At 39.5% G+C, this 21,131-nt stretch overlaps 1 protein-coding gene across 2 annotated transcripts in view; it reads right to left on the minus strand.

The window, feature by feature from the left end:
• LINGO2 (leucine rich repeat and Ig domain containing 2) overlaps positions 1 to 21,131 on the minus strand; it is a 773,861-nt gene that overhangs the window by 33,264 nt on the left and 719,466 nt on the right. The gene's annotated exons all lie outside the window — the stretch shown is intronic.

Raw genomic sequence — 21,131 nt, forward strand, 5'->3', positions numbered from 1 at the left:
GCCAGTCGGCCTTGCACTCACTTATCTTGGACAAAGATACAGTCTTAATTCAGTATGGAAGGCCCAAGATTTCTACAGTAACATATTGAAGGCTGGACATCCCCCCCTCCTAGACCCAGAGAAAGAGAACAAGGAGGACATGATAGACAGCAAATCACTCAAGCATCAACAAGGGCGGATCAACTTCCTCTCTCAGAGGTACAAGAAGCTAAGGAACAAAGACAAACCCGCGTGATTACCAGGCGAATGGAACAGGAACTAAAGAAGCAACAAACACATGCCACCGTTCAAGAACCTACAGGTGTTACTCTAGAAGCAGTGGGAGGAGCCAGGCCAAAGATTAAATTCCAAGATGTTCAGATGGCTCTTAGAAAGCTTCAGGGAATTAAAGATGGCAACTAAGTTCCTAACTTGGAATGTCAATGGCTTAAATTCCCCATAGAAAAGGAAGAAAATAAACCATTATCTTAAACAATTCAAGAATGATATAATTTGCTTGCAAGAAACTCATATTAGATCAACTGATCAAAAATACCTGATTAATACAAGACTTGGACAACATTTTATAGCTTCTGCCCCAGAGAAGAAAAATAGTATAGTTATTTACTTAAGGAAGGATTTGAAAGCTGAATTAATTGAAGCAGATTCCCATGGAAGATATATTGCAATAGATTTGGTATTAGAAGGGAAAAAGACACTGCTATTGGGAATATATGCTCCCAATCAACAACAAGACAAATTTTATAAAATGCTTCACGCTAAGTTAGTACATTGGGACTATAGATCCTGCATATTACTGGGTGATTGGAATGGCGTTATGGATACCAAGAAAGATAAGAAGGCTCTCCGCCAAAATACCCAAACGCGAGCAAAACTACCTAAGTCCTTCTTTGATATGATAGAGAATTTTGAATTGAGAGATATCTGGCGAGAAAGGAATGCAGAAGAATATGACTTTACCTTTTTTTCTGATAGACATCAATCCTTTTCCAGGATTGACTTCATATTAACAACCAATGATTTGCTTTCTAGGGTAAAGAAGACGAAGATATGCTCCAGAGCCTTATCAGATCATAATCCGGTTTGGATGGAGTTGGGAGTTGGGATTCAAGTAAGAAGGTCTTGGAGACTGAATGAAAACTTACTTAGATATGAGAAAAACATTAATGAATGTAAAAAGTTGTTAAAAGAATATTTTGTTTTTAACATGAATAAGGGCACATCTATGGAAATGGTATGGGATGCAAGTAAAGCGTATATGAGAGGAGTTATGATAAATATGAATAAATTACATAGACGCAAACAGGGGGAAAAGAGAATTGAACTTGAAAATGAAATTAGGAAGAGAGAACAGGAGCTAACCTTAAAACCAGGAGACAAAAAGATCAAAGATTTGGATTTGGATTTGGATTTGATTAGTATTTATAGGCCGCCCTTTTCCCTGAGGGGACTCAGGGCGGCTTACATAAAATAAGGAAGGGAGGGTACAGACAATAGACGCAAACAATACATAAAAGTAAAATAGTAAGCAACATTCATTCATCATTCGGGTGGGGGCATATTATCTTTATCCCCAGGCCTGACGGGCTAGCCAGGTCTTAAGGGCTGCGCGGAAGGTCTGGACGGTGGTGAGGGTACGAATCTCCACGGGGAGATCGTTCCAAAGGGTCGGAGCAACTACAGAAAAGAAACAATCACATTATTGAAAGAGCAATTTAACATGTTGATGGCAGACCAGGTGGCTACCAATTTGCTATATGCAAAACACAACACTTTCTGTAATGCAAACAAATCTGGTAGATGGCTAGCATATTTGATTAGGAAAAAACAGAAGTCTCGTAATATATCGAAATTACATTTTAAAGGGAAGGAAGTGTATCAACAGGAGGAGATTCAAAGGGTTTTTCATGAATTCTTTATAGGATTGTACATGAATGATAAAATCCAAAGCTTAGATATAGATAGATACCTGGATAAAGAAAAAATACCCATAGTTAAAGAGGAGCAGAGGGAAAGACTGAATCAACCAATAACTTCGGGGGAAATTCTCCAGGAAATTAAACAGCTAAAAACAGGGAAAGCACCAGGTACAGATGGCTTGACGGCGGCTTACTACAAAAATTTGCAATTAGAAATGGTAGAACTGCTTAAGGAATTATTTAATAAGATCCAAGTGGAAGGGAAGGTACCCCCATCTTGGAAGACAGCCTTTATATCCTTGATACCCAAAGAAGATCAAGATCTTACTCAACCAAAAAATTATAGACCCATATCATTACTCAATATAGATTATAAAATTTTCACTAAAATACTAGCGAATAGGTTAATGTTGGCTATTCAGCAAGTGATTCATAATGATCAAACAGGTTTTATTCAAGGGAGACAAATGAGAACTAATGTAAGACTAATTCTCAATACATTAGAATACCTGGGAAAGAACAACCAAATTCCTGCTGCGCTTATATTTTTAGATGCTGAAAAAGCCTTTGATCGAGTGAATTGGCAATTCCTGCTGAAAATATTGCAAAAAATGCAAATAGGAGACCACTTTTTACAATCAATTAAAGCAATATATCAGGAACAAACAGCTCAAATTATAATTAATGGGAGTCTAACAGATTCATTTAAAATTGAGAAAGGTACAAGGCAGGGTTGTCCCTTATCCCCATTATTGTTTATTATAACTTTGGAACTATTGTTGAATAAAATATGGGGTTCAGGGGACTTACAGGGAATTAGGATTAGGCAGCAAGAATATAGAGTACGTGCTTTTGTGGATGATTTGGTTATAACATTAACCCAACCACAGGAATTTAGTAAGGTTTTAATGAATATGATTAATCAATATGGTCAAGTGTCAGGATTTAAAATAAATTTAGGGAAATCAAAGATACTAGCTATAAATATGAATACTAAACAAAGGGAAGAACTAGAAGGAATGACAGGATGTGAAATAGTTAAAAAGGTCAAATATTTAGGAGTTTATATCTCAATCTCAAACGGGAAGTTATATAAGTATAATTATGAACCACTATGGCATAGTATACAGACAGAGATGAAAAAATGGGAGAAATTACAGTTATCTTTGCTGGGAAGAATAGCAGCAGTGAAAATGAAGCCAAGAGTAAAACTAAAAATAATGCAAGATGTGAGTGAAAGAGGAGGTTTGAAATGACCCAATTTAAAACTATATTATGATGCAGTAGTTTTATCTGTAATTAGTGACTGGATTAACTTAACAGATGATAGAATACTTAATATTGAAGGGCATGATTTGGTATATGGTTGGCATGCTTATCTGCTATACAACAAAAAGGTGGATAGGATTTTCAAAAATCATATTTTAAGGTATGCTCTACTGCGGGTTTGGAAAAAATATCAATACAAACTAAACAATAAGATACCCATGTGGGCTATTCCCAGACACGCAATAGAAAATATGAACATAGTACAAAACCAGGATGTAACTACTTACAGACAGCTTCTTATCGCAGAAAGAGGTGTACTACAACTGAAACCCTTGGATGTATTAAAAGAGGAAAAGGTAATTCAAACATGGTTTCAGTACAGGCAGCTACAGGCTAGATGGAAAATAGATAAAAAAATTGGCTTTATGCAAGTCGAGGATAATTTACTTAAACAAATTAGAGATCAAAGTCCAATGCATATAAAGAGATTATATAATGCATTAATAGAAATTGACTCAGAAACAGAACTAGTTAAAGACTGTATGATAAAATGGGCTCAAAATGTTGAAGAGCCAATAATGTTGGATACATGGGACAAGATTTGGGTGAGAAATGTAAAATTTACACAAGCCCAAAACTTGAGAGAAAATTTTTATAAGATGTTTTATAGATGGCATTTAGATCCTAAAAAAATGGCTTCTATGTATTTGAACTTACAACCTAAATGCTGGAGATGTGATTGTGTGGACGCTACATATTTTCATATATGGTGGACTTGCAAAAAGGTTAAAGCATTTTGGATAAAAATATGGTGGATTATGCAAAATGTTCTTAAAAAAAGGATAAAGTTTACCCCTCAGTTATTTTTGTTAGGCATAATTACTGATTGTACAGTTGTAGAGACTAATCTGATATTGCATTTAATAACTGCAGCTAGATTGTTGGTGGCGCAATACTGGAAGAAGGAAGATTTGCCTACTATTCAAGAATGGACATTGAAAGTAACAAACCTAGCCGAGATGGCCAAAATATCTGCATATCTTAAGGACCATTCAAACAAGAGATATAAACTGGAGTGGAAAAGATGGATTGACTATACTCAAAATAAATATGGGACTAAGAAATTCCAGATAGCTTATGATTAGAGATCAGGAATTATAAATTATCTAGAATTAGTCCAGCAAGGAGGAGCTAGAGTTCAATGGAAATATGTTATTAACTATCTTTTTTTTTCCTAACTGTACCTTAGATTCTCTTTGTTAAATATTTATATCCTGTATTGGTTCTGGGAAGTCGGGGGGAGGGGGATGGTTGGGGGGGGGAGGGTGGGGGTGGGAACTAAACATTTGTAAAAGTTTATTTTTTAAAAAAATGTTCAATAAAGAATTTGTTCGGAAAAAAACCTGACTAAACAAAAGCAGTTAAATGTGGTGTCTGAAAAGAAAATAGCACAATAGTACAATGTCGTACAGCCCATAATCTGGCTGAGTGACACAAAGACAAGGAGGTAGAGACCTCCTGGACTTGAAGACATTCACAATTGCGCAGTGCTACATGTTCTAAAAGAGAATCCTTTGTCTCCTTGTTTAAATTCCTTTCAAACGTTTATCAAAAATTAACTTGGAAGGGGAAAATGACACTTATTTTGTCCTCTTTTTGTCCTCAAGTTGACAGGAAAAGACTGCTGGCAGAGCAGGATAAAGAAATTTCATGGGATTTGCAGCTTTTCAGCGGGGAGGGCTAGAAATAGGAGATATATTCTGTTCTCCCTTATTTTTGTGTGCTCATTTAATGAACTCCTGAAGTCAAACTGTTCACATGATTGGTCAAAAATGCCAAGGGAGCACTTGAGACATCATAAACCAAGCTTCTGGGTGGAGAAGTGGACAATGTAGCAAACATAAAAATATGAGTGTCAAACATTTTTTTTTTTTTTTTGCTATCGATTCTTTGAGCTTGGTGGCTGTGGCAGGCGTGCGTGGCGTGCTTGGCAGTGGAAGGATACTGCAAAATCCCCCACTCCTGGGGGAAGGATACTGTAAAATCTCCATTTCCACCCCACTCCAGGCCAAAGATACTATAAAAACTCAAGTCCACTCCAGGGCAAGGATACTGTAAAATCCCCATTCCCTCCCCACCCTATTACCTGCTTTCCAGTTGCGTTTTCCTGTGCAGGGCAACAGAAGAAGACCCAGCTCATCAGCTGGGACTCGGGAGGCAGTGAATAGATGGGGGCAGGGCCAGCCAGAGGTGGTTCTTTCCGGTTCTCTGAACTACTCAAAATTTCCACTACCGGTTCACCAGAACCTGTCAGAACTGGCGGAATACCACCTCTGATGTCAAAGTGTGTTCAGGATTCTCCTTTGCTAAGGGAGGCGGTCTTTATTCAGCTGAATAAATGCTTAAAAGGCTTATCTAGGTAAATACCTACACTCTGTTTTCTCTATACCACACCACACTCCTGAAACTGTCAAAACAGTTTCCATCACATCATCACGGATACCATTTTGTCTGTTTTGACCATATCCTGAGGACACCCCTGAGTCCCGCAGCAAGTTTCCAAATTCATACTCTGCATAATCATCTGTCCCAATTTTGGAACTCCAGCTCTTTCTTGGTGATTTTGTTTTATAAGGACATCAGCCATTTCTCATTTTTCAGAGCAGGCATTTAATGGTTGTTTCAAAATTAGTTCTATATACTCCTGGAAAGTTACAAGACTGAATATAATAATGAGGAAAGGCAGCAAATGCCAAGATAAAAATTGCAGGCAGAATTCTAAGTCAAATCCTTCTCAGAAATGAGTTCTTGAACATTAATTTGGTTGAGTGGCATGCTTGGGGACTTGCATGTAACTCCAATAGAAGAACACATGGACAGGTGATCAAGGGCAGTTTCAACAGACGGGCCTCTTATTCACTTCCAGCTGCCTCTTTTCGGTCTCTTCAAACAATTTGGCTCTGGTAATGGAAAAGACTTCTGATTTGCATACAGGGTAGCCTTGGAATAGCTTCCCCGCAATCTTTCTGCTTCACAGATTCTGCATCTCGTTTAATAATCTCAGCAATCTCCTTCCCTTGTTTACGACTCTTAATTTCTTTTGATGTATTATCCTTCTCTCGAATGTGCTGAAAAGTGGGTGGGGGGAGGGAGGAGGGAGGAGGAAAGCCGTATGGAAGCCAGTGGGAAAAAAAGAGAAGAGGAAGAAAAAGAGGTGTCACTGTTTTAGACTGTGGACCAATGCAAACTACCACTTCTCTTCACATTGTAGTTGCTTCTGAGAATTGCATCTATATCAGCGGTGAAATCCTCCCAGTTCGGCCCAGTTCGGCCAAACCTGTAGGGATGATTGTCCTGGGTTCTGCGAACCAGTAGTAAAAATATAGCTTCCAACAATCACATGGCTCACGGCTGAGCTGTGCGATTGTCGGAAACTATTTTAAAAAGCTTTTAAAAGCATTTTTTTTTCCTGACAGTTCACCCGAACCGGCAGGGAAAAAATGCTTTAAAAAGCTTTTAAAAAAGCTGAAAGTGAAAAAAAAGTTGGCCATGCCCACTTTTAGATTTCACCACTGATCTGGTGGCAAGAAGTGCGCACACATGTATGGTGGAGCTGAGTGGGGTGATGGCTTCCATGCTCATAGAGAGGGCTCTGCACGCCACCTGTGGCATGCGTGCCATAGGTTCAACATCACGGACCTAGGTTTTGACACAAGTTCCCCATAATAAATGTTTATGTATATTCCTTAAGATAGATTTCTCTTTGACGTTGTTCCCCAAGAATCTCCTTGAGGTTATTTTGTATCACATACATTTTCCCAATGCATAGTTTTTAATATCCAGGATTTGACAGTATAAGCTTTTTTAAGGTATAAGTTCCACATGTTGTGTGTAAGATTTGGAAACATTATGATGCAACTCTGGATTTTGGATTGGATTGGAGAAAGAGATTATATTGCAAATGATGACAATGTCATAGTCCAATCCATTTTGACATGTTCAGCAAAAACTGTTTCCCATAGAAATCAGCAATAGCTCTCTTTTATGTTCCTCATTGCAGGAGATAATATATCTAATATAGTCTCTTAGTTCAATCAGTCTTTGTAAAAATCCTCACCAGCTTCTTTTCTGTATTCTTCCAAATAACTCAACTATGTCTGTTTACCTGACATATTACATGACTCAATCAGAGCCTTGCAGAATTCAAACAACAGGTAAATTATATGAATAAACAAATAACACATTAAACACATTCACTTGACATATTGGTTTGTCCAAGGCTAAACTCAAGATAGGGTATCTGTATGTGGACTCTGCAAATAGGTCATGCTCAGTGATGCAATTTTTGATACTGAGAGAAACTTAAGGTTTTTAAGTAGTGAAGAGTATGCTGTTACCTTTGACGATATAAGGTTTAATCAATGAAATTAACTAGAAGCATATACCCTAAACCTCAAGAGCCACCTTTGCAAGCAGTCAACTATCCAGAGTTGGGATGGTAAGCGCTTTGTTCCGGCGTTTGCTGTAACTCTTTAAAAGGCAGAAGTAGTCCCTTTTCTCATGCCCCAGATTTTTAAATTATAGCTGTGTGCTATAATGAAATGTGCAGCTAGTTTTCCTAGGCAATTACCTCACTGAAGTGGAGAGTCTTTAATTGAGAATGAGGTTCTAATTACATTTTCAATTGGGGTCAACATTTTATAGGTCTGCATTCTATGCACCTTCCGCAAGTTAGATTTTGCTAGACTGCGAGAGAACAGGATATATCCTCCCCTTATACATTTGTGGATTGTGTCTGCATTAAATGTACATTTTAAAAAAAGGAAAGAAACAAAGGTTAGAAGGAAGAGAAGATTGAGTTGGTTGATTAGTGGCAGCAAAACATTCAGATATTTGATATGACTTTTCCTGTGCTCGCTGATTATTAGTCTTCCTTCCTTCCTCGATTCAATCTTGCTCTTCTGCCTATACAACACTGTCCCTTTGGCTGAAAAATTCAGATTTTTATAGACCACTCTCATTTCTTACTTTTCCCACTGAAACAGGTTTATTAGTTTGGCTGTACATACGGATTGATCAATTGGAACTATCTGAGTCTTAGTGGCAACTTACTAAGGATGAAATTGTGTTTTCCTCTCTTATATTTTTCAGTCATGGCCCTTGATACATTTCTTGGAGCCATGAGGGAGTAATGAAATCCGTGCACTATTCAACCAAGGGAAGATGGGCATCCAGAGAGGGGGAACAAGGAAGGGAAAATGCTGAAACATCAATTGTGATGTTACAGTGCAAGGTCTATCATTTTTGTACGCATTATTATGGTTCGTTGCACAGTCAGACAGATGTAGAGACTGGATTTGGCATTTTTGTCTACCTATCAAGCCCTTTCCAAGGACCTGTGATAAACAGATCTGGGTGTTTGATGGATGTTACATATATCGTTGCAGGGTATTATATACTATTGTTTTATGTAGGCTATTTCATATTATTAAAAGGGATGGTGCCTCCATTGTAGGTCACTATGTACATTTTGCGTGGTGATTAAAATATAGTATTTCACGCTGACTCTGCCCTTGTCAGGAGTTCAGTCCTGACTGGCTCAAGATTGACTTGGTCTTCCATCCTTCCAAGGTCGGTAAAATGAGGACTCAGATTGTTGGAAGCAATATGATGACTCAGTAAACCGCTTAATGAGGCTGTAAAGGACTGTGGAGTGGTATATAAGTCTAAGTGCTATTGCTATTTTAACTTAATTTTTTTGAATTTTTAGATGTTATTGTAACTATCTCGATCCATTCCAGTCTGGCTTCAGGCCTGGCTACAGCACAGAAACCGCTTTGGTCGCATTGACCGATGATCTCTGGCGAGCCAGGGATGGAGGTCATGCCTCCATCCTGGTACTCCTTGACCTCTCAGCGGCTTTCGATACCATCGATGATGGTATCCTTCTGCGACGACTGCGGGAGGTGGGGGTGGGAGGCACTGTTTTACAGTGGTTCTCCTCTTACCTCTCGGACAGGTCGCAGTCGGTGTTAGTCGGAGGGCAGAGATCGACCCCTAGGCCCCTAACATATGGGGTGCCGCAGGGTTCGGTCCTGTCCCCCCTACTTTTTAATATCTACATGAAACCGCTGGGCGAGATCATTCGGCAGCACGGGATAAAATACCACCAGTATGCGGACGATACACAGTTGTATCTGTCCGCCCCGTGCCAACTCAATGAAGCGGTGGACGTGATGAGCCAGGGCCTTGAGGCTGTTAGAGACTGGATGAGGGCTAACAAGCTTGTGCTCAACCCAGATAAGACCGAGTGGCTGTTGTGCTTCCCTCCCACTAATTTGCCATGTGTTCCATCTCTCAGGCTGGGGGGGTCAAACACTACGCCCCTCAGACAGGGTCCGCAACTTGGGAGTCCTCCTGGACCCACAGCTGACTTTAGAACACCATTTGTCAGACCAGGGGGACATTTGCCCAGGTTCGCCTGGTACACCAGTTGCGCCCCTACCTGAACCGGGAGGCTCTCACAACAGTCACTCGTGCCCTTGTAACCTCTAGGCTGGAGTACTGCAATGTGCTCTACATGGGGCTGCCCTTGAAGAGTATTCGGCGACTTCAGCTAGTTCAGAATGCGGCCGCGCGAGCGATCGTGGGTGCACCTCGCTTCACCCACGTAACACCTATCCTCCGCGAGCTGCACTGGCTACCTGTCGATCTCTGGGTGCGCTTCAAGGTGCTACTTGTCACCTACAAAGCCCTTCATGGTAGCGGATCTGGGTACTTGAGAGACCGCCTTCTGCCAATTACCTCCTCTCGACCTATTAGATCCCATAGATTAGGCCTCCTCCGAGTTCCATCAGCCAGTCAGTGTCGACTGGCAACCACGCGGAGGAGAGCCTTCTCGGTGGCAGCTCCGACCCTATGGAACGATCTCCCCATGGAGATTTGTACCCTCACCACCCTCCAGACCTTCCGCACAGCCCTCAAAACCTGGCTATCCCGACAGGCCTGGGACTAAGGACCTCAACCCACCCGAATTGTATGAATGTTGTGTTTTTAACGATGTACTGTCTTATGTGTTAATTTGTATGTCCTCCCTTCCTTGAATTGTAAGCCGCCCTGAGTCCCCCCAGGGAAAAAGGGCGGCATATAAATAAAACTACCATACCATACCATACCATACCATACCATTGTAAGGATGTCATAAGCGAGGACAGCTTTGGCTACCAGCCATCTTAGTTGTCATTATGAAACCCAGTTAAGTGCCTGTACATCTGGCAGTTTATTTATTTAACAAATTTATAAGGCTACTTATCTACCCAAGGAATTTACAGTTCCTCATCCCCACACGCTTTCCCCTGCACTTCCTCCCTAAACAAATAATTCTGGGCAGTTAATATCAATGCATAAAAAATAGTAAAAACCACTACAAATAAAAAAGTGTAATTAAAAACATAATCTTAATACAATAACTAAGGCACTGCATAATTAATAACCAACAACACTAAAATATGCATATTGAGTTGTACTAACTTGTTTTCCATTCTTTTCCCTAGGGGAAAAAAATAGATCTTCAGAGCCTTCTAGAAGGCCAAAAAGGCAAGGTTATCTAAACCAAATGAAATTATTTTAAAATTCCAAGCACATATTGTTTCTAGAGATAAACTTCCATATTTAGAATGTTGTAATCTCAAAAAGGATTGTCCCATATCCATAATTAGCAATTACATGCCACATTGCATGCGCCAAAGACAAATTCCTTGTGTGTCCAATCACACTTGGCCAATAAAGATTTATATTCTATTCTATTCTATTCTATTCTATTCTATTCTATTCTATTCTATTCTATTCTATTCTATTCTATTCTGTTCTGTTAAATGTAGTATGTCATTTGGCTTTACTTTTCACTTTTTGAGAAATCGCAATAGTATGTATGTATGTGTGTATGTATGTATATATATATATATATATTTGGAGGCACGGGATAAAATACCATCAATACGCGGACGATACACAGTTGTATCTGTCCGCCCCGTGCCAACTCAATGAAGCGGTGGACGTGATGAACCGGGGTCTTGAGGCCGTTAAGGACTGGATGAGAGCTAACAAACTGGTACTCAACCCAGACAAGACCGAGTGGCTGTTGTGTTTTCCTCCCAACAATTTGGCCAACGTTCCATCACTCAGGCTGGGGGGGTCAAAATTTATACCCCTCAGACAGGGTCCGCAACTTGGGAGTCCTCCTGGACCCACAGCTGACTTTTGACCATCATTTGTCAGCTGTGACCAGGGGGGCATTTGCCCAGGTTCGCCTGGTACGCCAGTTGCGGCCCTACCTGAATCGGGAGGCCCTCACAACAGTCACTCGAGCCCTTGTGATCTCCAGGCTGGAATACTGCAATGTGCTCTACATGGGGCTGCCCTCGAAGAGCATCCGGCGACTTCAGCTAGTCCAGAATGCGGCCGCGCGAGTGATCGTGGGCGCACCACGGTGCGCCCACATAACACCGATCCTCCGTGAGCTGCGCTGGCTACCTGTTGATCTCCGGGTGCGCTTCAAGGTGCTACTCACCATTCATAAAGCCCTCCATGGTAGTGGATCTGACTATTTGAGAGACCGCCTTCTGCCAATTACCTCCCTTCGTCCCATCAGATCACATAGAGTAGGCCTCCTCCGAATTCCATCCGCCAGTCAGTGCCGACTGGCGACTACGCGGAGGAGAGCCTTCTCAGTTGCAGCTCCGACGCTTTGGAACGATCTCCCCGTGGAGATTCGCACCCTCACCACCGTCCAGACCTTCCGCACAGCCCTCAAGATCTGGCTATCCCGTCAGGCCTGGGGATAAGACCTTAACCTCGCCCCACCCGAATGCTGAATGAATGTTGTGTTTTACTGGTTTATTTTTTTTATTCACACATTTTTTTTTCTTGTGTTTTGTCTTGCACCCCCTTCCTATTTATTGTAAGCCGCCCTGAGTCCCCTCAGGGAAAAGGGCGGCCTATAAATGTCATTAAAATGAAAATGAAATGAAATATATATGTATGTATGTATGTATGTATGTATATATATATATATATATATATATGTATGTATGTATGTATGTATGTATGTATGTATGTATGTATGTATGTATGTATGTATACACACATATATGTGTATGTATTATTTTATAAAATAATTGATGTATGACAGAAAGTACATATAACACTAGACTTTTTATTTCTCTTTATCATATATGTAGGAACGAAGTCATTACTTAAGAAGAAATGACTGTAATATACCTTGAAATGTATACTTCTTACATGTCTCAGAGTTATGAATGAAAAGTAAAATTATTGAGATACAGATATTATGTGATCTCCAAATGCAATTGATACACAGATAGTTCAAATTGCCATTCCAATTCTTTGAGACAGAAGCCATAGACTCTTTAAAAAAATCTTTAGTATATTTTTTTAGTATATGCAATATTGATCTAATTAGACTTCAATTTATAAGACATTTTCTGTTTTCACCACCAGCAGAAATCTTGTTAGCTTTTGCAAAATGTGTTCTTCATTTCTTTTCAACTATTAATGGGAAATACTTTTTTTTCCAAAAGGAAATACAGTTATGGTAAAAATCTCATGCTAGCTAAGAAGTAACTGAAGGGGATGTGTGAGTATCTTGTTTTCATGGTACAATCTCTCTTGATAAATCTATAATAGTCTTCCTGGTTTCCCACATTTTTCAGGAATTTCAAAGGAAGATATCATGAAGGATTTCCTATAATAGATCTTTTCCAAATCATGAAAGTGGTGTAGCCAGAAAAACCAGAAATGGGGGACCCAAAGGTGCTTTTTCCAAAAGCCAACTGGACTTTTGTTGCTTTTCCTTGAAGAAGTTTTGTTTCTTCTGAAAAAGTTTCTTGGATGAGAAGTCCAGTTGTGTTTTGGAAAAAGTACCTTTGGGACAACCATGATCTGGATGACTGAGAATCTCCACGGACATTCAGAAATGCATGACTGAAAACCAGTAGTGGGTTTCAAAAATTTTAAGAACCTCTTCTGTAGGTGTGGCCTTTGTGGGAGTGGCTTGCCAGCCATGTGTCTGGGTGGGCGTGGTCAACTTGTAAAATGTGGTGAAACTCACTTAACAACGCTCTTGCTTAGCAACCAAAATGTTTGCTCAGGCATTGAGGGGTGCAAGTCTTAAAGCTTTCAAGTTACAAGACCCTTGTACCCCCAACCCTTTAGAAAAAAACCCCAGGGGTGTTCAAACTTGACAGTTTTAAGACTTGTGGACTTCAACTCCCAGAATTCCTCCTCTCGCTCTTCATCTTGATGATGTGTGGACGGGCAGGGGGAGGGAGTTGGAACTGGTTCTAAACGGCACTGTAGATTTGTGAAATCTCTTCTATAGAAGAGGTTAGAACTGCCAGGAACTCACCCCTGCTGAAAACAACAGCATCATTTCCTTTTTTTGCAATATGATGTGAAGTTAAAAAATTAAATGAATCATCCTAAGATGAGTAGCATTTAAATACTACTTTTATAGAAGAGGACCCCCCCCCCGCCCAAATGTGGCAGATTTTGATGCAGGATCATGTTCATGTTTTCTTATTATTTTTAAGATTTATGACATGAATAGCAATATATGTAAACAATTTCAACTCCTTATTAATTCCAAGAGTGAACTGAATGTTTGTTGATTACCTGGTATATTAATTGTACCTTAAAATATTTTTGCAGCTTTTTATATAATCCATCCTTTTAATTTAAATTATTTTTCTTAAATATGTTTTGTTAAATATATTGAGGTGCTTTATTTTCTAACTTACAAGGATAGTTTTGAAAGCCATCAGAAATATCAGGACATCAGAAATAATTATCTCTTGTTGTTATGCTCAGTATGGCGTCTATCTAAATATAACACCGATGCCATATTAACACTACAGTTTTTATCAACACACTTGGATCTTTTTATAATATAGTGATGTGCTTTGAATTTCGTTTTGTGGTATCTAGTTAGGATGATGGAAGAAGCTTGCAGGCACTTAGTATATCACACATGACACAATAGGTATATATTAGAGCATTCTACTAAAGCCAGATCTCCATATAGCTCCATGCTCAGCAACTTTCGAAACCGGGAGCAATCTAAAATTTTAAGTGCCTTTCTCTTCTTCACATTTGCTGTGTGCTAATAGCCTTCTGCTTACTCACACTTTTCAAAAGAAAAATAATTTGAATACAGAAAGTATTCTTTGTACTCACAGTACTTGGCTGTATGAATCGCATTGGGAGACTATGGCATATTTTCTGGCAATATGATGTTCTCTGCTTAATCTAACACTTGTTCTACTACTGATTGATAAAACAGAAATGTTTATTATTTGTGCATTGCATGTAATTGCTTAATATGTTGGGAGCTCAAGCGTTTCTTTCTCAATTCCATTGATATCAGCAGGTTGAAGAATTTTTTTCTCCAATCCCTAAGCCTCTTAGACCGGGAGGAATAAGAAAGCAGTTAAACTGTCAAGAATCAATCAAGCTGGTTTTGCTTGATCATTGCACTCAAAAGTTTATTAGAAGGATGAAAACACACCTCCTGAATATCAAGATGAGCACTAAAGGGGACATGCTAAAGAAACATTATGGAGTGGTACATATTACATGAAACCAGTGGGTAGGAACCAAAAGGTCAGTGATGCATTTAATTAGTGTAACTAAAGAGCAAACTCTGCCTGTTGTTTTCTCAGAAAATCACTCTTCTTCTTGGCTGAAAAATCAGCAAGAGGGCACTCTTTACTTCTGCGCACAAAGAGCATTTTAAAAATTTCACCTTTGCTAGCAATTTACAGACCCCTTGCATCCTGGACATAGATTATTTCAACTCCTATCCTCAAAACAATGCACACCAAGACAACAGTTTTTTCCTGAATGCCATCACTCTGCTAAACCAATAATTCCATCACCACTGTCAAACCATTCATTAAGGCTACATTACTATTAGTCTTCTTATCATTCCGATCATCCATCTCCTCCCACTTATGATTGCATGACTGTAACTTTGTTACTTGTATCCTTACAATTTATATTGATATTGATTGTTTCCTGGTTGCTTATGTGTACCCTATGAGCTGTGATGCTTATGATTCATGACCAGTGTATCTTTTCATGTCTTTTTATGTACACTGAGAGCATATGCACCAAAGACAAATTCCTTGTGTGTCCAATCATACTTGGCCAATAAAGAATTCTATTCTATTCTATTCTATTCTATTCTATTCTATTCTATTCTATTCTATTCTATTCTAGAAAATATCAACCATGGTCCTCATCTGTGAATAACCGGCTAATGCACCCAGTCCATCATCTGCAATTTGAGATTAACCAAAAAGTCTGAAATGTATTCTTCTCCCTTCCTCTCTCCCCTTCTTTATTCTCTACCATCTGTAACATCTAGTCAGGGAAAAGTTCTGTTGAATGAAAAAGCTTGACCATTCTTTCTGGTGCTATTTGCTGGATCCCAAGAAAGATATTATTCAACTACTATCCAAGCATTTCTTCAGAAACCATCATAGCTATGTTTGCTTTTCAACTGGATTTTGTATCCCCTCTCTTTTGTTGGCATTTTTATTTCCATTGATGGAACATATTCTCCAGCGGATACGCTCGTTCTCAATTCATTCCTTGAAATGGTTGACAAATACGCAGTTGCCTATGCTCCCTTTGGTGCCATGTAGCACAAGGTTTTGTTTATTTACATAAAGGAGTTGGGAGAGCTGTCTAGTGGTGTCTTATCTTTGCGCTTTTGATCCTGCCTGAGAGCAAAGGCTTCTCTGTGGCTAGAAGCTTCTTTTTAGAAAACGAATACACCACTGATCCATGTTTTATTTATTTCATTTCATTTCTGGTCTTGGTTGAGTGCATTCCTTTCTCTTGTTCCTTCTTGAACTGCCACGAAAGCAACATGGCTCCAAACACAGGACAACCCCTATGTCTTCCTGACTGAAGGGCTTTACCAGCAAGCTACACTAGAGGGCGCTACACATATTTCACCAGATTATTACAAATGGATTTATTGAACCAAATTGCTTTACTTAAGGACGGTTAGGTCTCTGGAAGTGGTGGCGGAGGCAACAGCAGCATCATAAGGAGGCTTCTGCATGTGATGATAAGCAATTATTGTCAGAGCAAAGAAAGTCTAGATAAGGCTCCAGACTATCAGAGGACAAAAAGGATTTACAATTTATTTTTTTGTATTATCACTATTTCATTACCGACAGCTTCTGAGAAATGTGCTTTTGGAGCTTGGAAAGTATTTATCAAAACAAAAACCTGAATGCCAATTGAAAAGTTTACATGAGGAAAAGAGCTCTGGCTGGCCTCCACAGACCCACAAGGAGCTGGGTGTCATTTTCAAACAGGGCAGAAACAAATCTTTCCTTTGCTTGATTTTTTTTAAAAAAAGATGGACATTGATATTCCTTGGAACAGAAGCCGAAATACAAACACAGAGACATGAAAGAGGAAAGGCAAGAAGCTCACTAGACTACTGAGAATCCTTTTAGCAATGATTTCAGATTCATATTCTTTATGCAAACCATTACTCTGACAACAGCTACAAGCAGAGGCTTTTATAGGCCTGGTTTTTTAAAAAAACCATTTGCATTCTATCAAAGTGGTGTCAGTTGGTTTGGGGACCTCAGCACAGTGTTTTTGTGATTAAAAAAAACTGGCTGTAGAAGAAAATGCATTTTGTTTTTTTACAGTGGAGAATACTGTATACGTACCTGCTTAAAACAACGACTTGCTTTAAATGGGGGCTATCAAGTGGCTTTGTGGGGAATTTTTTTTTCTTTTGCCAATAAGGTGGTGTGGGATTAAAATACTGTAAGCATATACGTATTACCTTGGCTTTTGCCTCTGAGTGCAGAATCCTGTTCCAGGATAAATTATGGTACGTTTTGGCTTTGCCATTTGTTGTGTTGCTTTTGTGACCTATTGGCTGCTAGCCCCTCCAGCAGCAGAATCAGAGGAGGAGGCGGCATCGGAGGCATCGGAATCAGGGTCAGCATCAAGGCAACCCCGAAAACTCAGAGGGGAAAGAGGGAATGGAGCTTGGAGAGAGAGGGAGGGAGGGAGGGAGAGACAGAAGTGGGGCGTGAGCCATCCGTCAGCCCTCATATGGAGAGTCAACAGCCCCCAGGTCTGGAGGTGGCTGATGAGGAAGAGGAGGAACAACTGGGTCCAGTACCTGACGCGTGGATGCACAGAAGGCAGAGGAGAGGAGAGCAATGGAAATCTGTGGGCCGAACCTTGGGTCGGAAGACCCCCCCGCTGCTAGCTTCCCCAGGGAGCATTGATGAACAAATGTGGTAGACAACTATTCATCTCCCAGCCAGATGGACTTGTTAGCCTGCGGTGAGAGAGGAACTTTTTTGCCGGGGCTGCTGGCGCTCCTAATAAAGGGATCTTTGCATTAACTTCAGAGAGTTTGTTGTGTTTGGAGAGCTAGGTTAGAAGAGTTGCATAGTTTCTTCTGACTGTCATAATATTCCATCAGTTGGGATCAAGAAAACAAGCGGCACATTGTATTTCGGATCAAGGCTTTTTTATAGCAACAGATGGTGGGCACCTGACTTGGCATGTCTGCTTTTCCAACATTTTAGTTGAAAATGCTGGGGGCTGAGCATGGAGCCCTGACAAATACTAGCATAATTTTTCTTGTCCTTTCCATGATCACTGATGCAAAGGTTAATAGTTAATGTCAGCTAGACCAAACTGGAGGCTTCTGCTCCAGTTGTATAGTAATTCTCCATGTTAGATTTCATACCTAACTTTTTTTTGGTAATAAAGCTGGTGTATTTCAGATTAATTCAGATTGCCATATGCCTCTTCCTCAGGCATATTAATAGTTCTCTCTGTGAAGCTAGTAATTCTGCCTTTCCCAACAAATTAGCTTCCCTTTCTGCTGGCCAGTCTTGTGTGTTTAATTCCATGTCAAGACAGGGGCTCTTATATTTTCATTTGTTTTGAATAAAAAGTATAAATGAAGACTTACACTTATTTTGGTAGTGGATTGCGAAGATTGTTTTTAAAAAATCATCTAATTTAAAACTTTAAATTAGATTTTATTTCTCTTTAAATACACATTTGTTTACCCATCTGTTTTCCTTTATGTTATTTCTTTGAAGAAGAACAAATTGGTGTTGTAGAATTGGACCTCTTTAGCAAAGAAATATGAATTAATTAGGGCATCTGTCGGAACCTTGACAATAACTTGTTGATGTATACCAGGTTTGGCTAATCTTTTTTTCTTCTCTAAATCCTGGATTCCACTTTTGGTTTGGATCTTGCCTTAGATTCATAAAGAAGTGACTGATGAGATGATATCATTAAAAGGGATGGGGTTGAAATTTTCAGACCCAGAAAAATATTGTTTGTTTATTTATTTATCAAAATTGGAACTGCAATACCTGCAAAGGCTTAATCCATTCATTAAGGACATTTTAATAACAACAACAACAACCTGGACTTAACAGTTGTCAATAAGAAAGACAAAAAAGTCTGGATAGTGGATATGGCAGTGCCTGGAGACAGCAGAATACAAGAGAAAGAACTGGAGAAGATAACAAAATACAAAGACCTACAAATAGAAATAGAACGACTATGGCAAAGGCAAGTAAGGGTAGTATCAATTTGGGTGCAGTCCCAAAACAACTGGATCACCACTTGAACACCAAAGGCATTGACAAATTTGCCATCAGTCAATTGCAGAAAACAGCTTTACTTGGAACTGCTTCCCTCCTGTGACGATATCTGTAACACCATCAAACATCCAGATTTGCCTATCCCGGGTCCTTGGTAAGGACTCCATAGGTAGACAAAAATGCCAAACCCAATCTGAACATCTGGCTGACTCTGCGATGATTAATAATAATAAATGTCTCTAATAACAAAGATTGTTGCTCTGGCTGTCATACTACTAAAGATTCTACTGTATTCTGTCTTTGTTGGCTACATTTTTGTTAAACTCTGCAGCAACGTGTCATCACAGATTTAAGAGCCAAACAAAGGTGATTGACAAAATGGTATTGTTTGACTCCAACAATATAATTCACAAAACAATGTCATGCAGCAGCTGCAGGTATAAAAAAAAACAGGCTGTGCACTGACTGTTACTTTTCTGTTTAAGCACAGGCATTAATATGCATGTGTATTAGAGTAAGTTATGTTGGCAGATTGAAGCTCCCAATGACTTGAATATTGATCATAGCTCCAGCATTATTTAGAAGACATCCCAAATGAGGGATGATGCAGGGGCAATATTTTACCAACAGAATCTTTGAAAGGGAAACTGTCCATAATAAAAAGATAGGTAGTGTTCATATATTCATCTTTTTTATCTCTTCATCATAGCTAATTTCCTCTGACGTTTTGCTTTCTGCTCAGCGTAAGTCCTGAAAGTTTTACCGTCATCCTTTGCACAGAATTAAAACAGAAGGATTCTCAGGCATAAATATATTCTGAAAAAAAAAATATCTATTCAGAAAGAATGGGAGTTGCAACATCCTGTACAGTTACCAAGGACGGCCCTAATTTTTTTTTTCTGAAAAGAAAACAAGCTGTAAAATATTCTTGCTAAGTAGATAGAAGGCGCAACTGAAGAAAATATGGCTGATTTTTTTCCCCAATAGGGCTCTAATGACAAGTTCAATTGCAACCAACACCTAGACCTCAGCCAAATGAACAGATTCAGCTCAAATGGAATTGAAAAGCTGGCTTTCCCTGGGAGCTTAATCAGCACTGAGTGAGGTGATCATTCTGCCCAAGGAAGCAGTGAAGATTTAAACACAGCACACAGTATCTACACAATCATTTTTCCAGATACGGTATGCTGATGCAGCACTGAGGACATTATTGCCTTCTGACTGGCCCCTGGTTTGTTGTTATCGTTAGATATCAAAGCTGAATTAAGTTAATGGGCATTTATTAAGTGTCCAAATCTCAGAACACGGTTATGTTTGCTAACTATAATGACACAGAGGCGGCAAACAATGTTCCACAATTCAGAGTAATATGCCACCATAGCATTGGGTCCAGCCAAAGGAACAGAACAGCCTTTGCTTAATGCGATCTAAAAGCTTTTATTTGTAGCGTCTGAACAAGAAACAGGCTCTGTAGGTAAAATGGAAGAGAGAATACAAGTGATTACAGAGCTCAATACAGAAAACCAAAGAAAAGAGTATCTACTGGTGCTCTTTTCACAATGCAACGTGGAAGCTTTTATATTAGCTATAAGTAATACCAATAAAGGAGACTATATGTAGCTTAGTTGGCACAGTGGCTAAGATGCTGAACTTATCAATCAGAAAGGTCGGTAGTTTGGTGGTTTGAATCCCTAGCGCTGCATAACGGAGTGAGCTCACAATACTTGTCCCAGCTTCTGCCAACCTAGCAGTTCAAAAGCATGTAAAAATGCAAGTAGAAAAATAGGAAATTTGGTGGGAAGGTAACAGTTTTCTGTGCGCCTTCGGCATTTAGTCATGCTGGCAACATGACCACGGAGAACATCTTTGGACAGTGCTGGCTCTTCAGCTTTGAAATGGAGATGAGCACCGTCCCCTAGAGTCAGGAATGATTAGCATGTATGTGCAAGGGGAACCTTTACCTTTATATGTAGCTTAGGGTTGAAATGAGAAGTCCTTGATGCTCTCTGAGCTTGGTTCTTTTCTTGAAGACATTTCATTACCAAAACAAGATAAGTTAGTTAATATTTCCTAGTCTGGGTAATGAAATGTCTGCAAGAAAGCAATTAAGCTCAGAGAGCATCAAGAAACCCTCATAACTACAAGTGAATATGATAGCTAGAATGGGATAGTACCTTCATGAAAATGTCCTATCTTTTGTATCTTCATGAGATAATAATAAAAAATTCCGTCAATTGCTTATCAAACA

This window comes from Thamnophis sirtalis, unplaced genomic scaffold, assembly GCF_051295495.1.
Source record: "Thamnophis sirtalis isolate CommonGarterSnake01/CBP01778 unplaced genomic scaffold, rThaSir2_p1.2 scaffold_5, whole genome shotgun sequence".
Taxonomy (NCBI): Eukaryota; Metazoa; Chordata; class Lepidosauria; order Squamata; family Natricidae; genus Thamnophis; species Thamnophis sirtalis.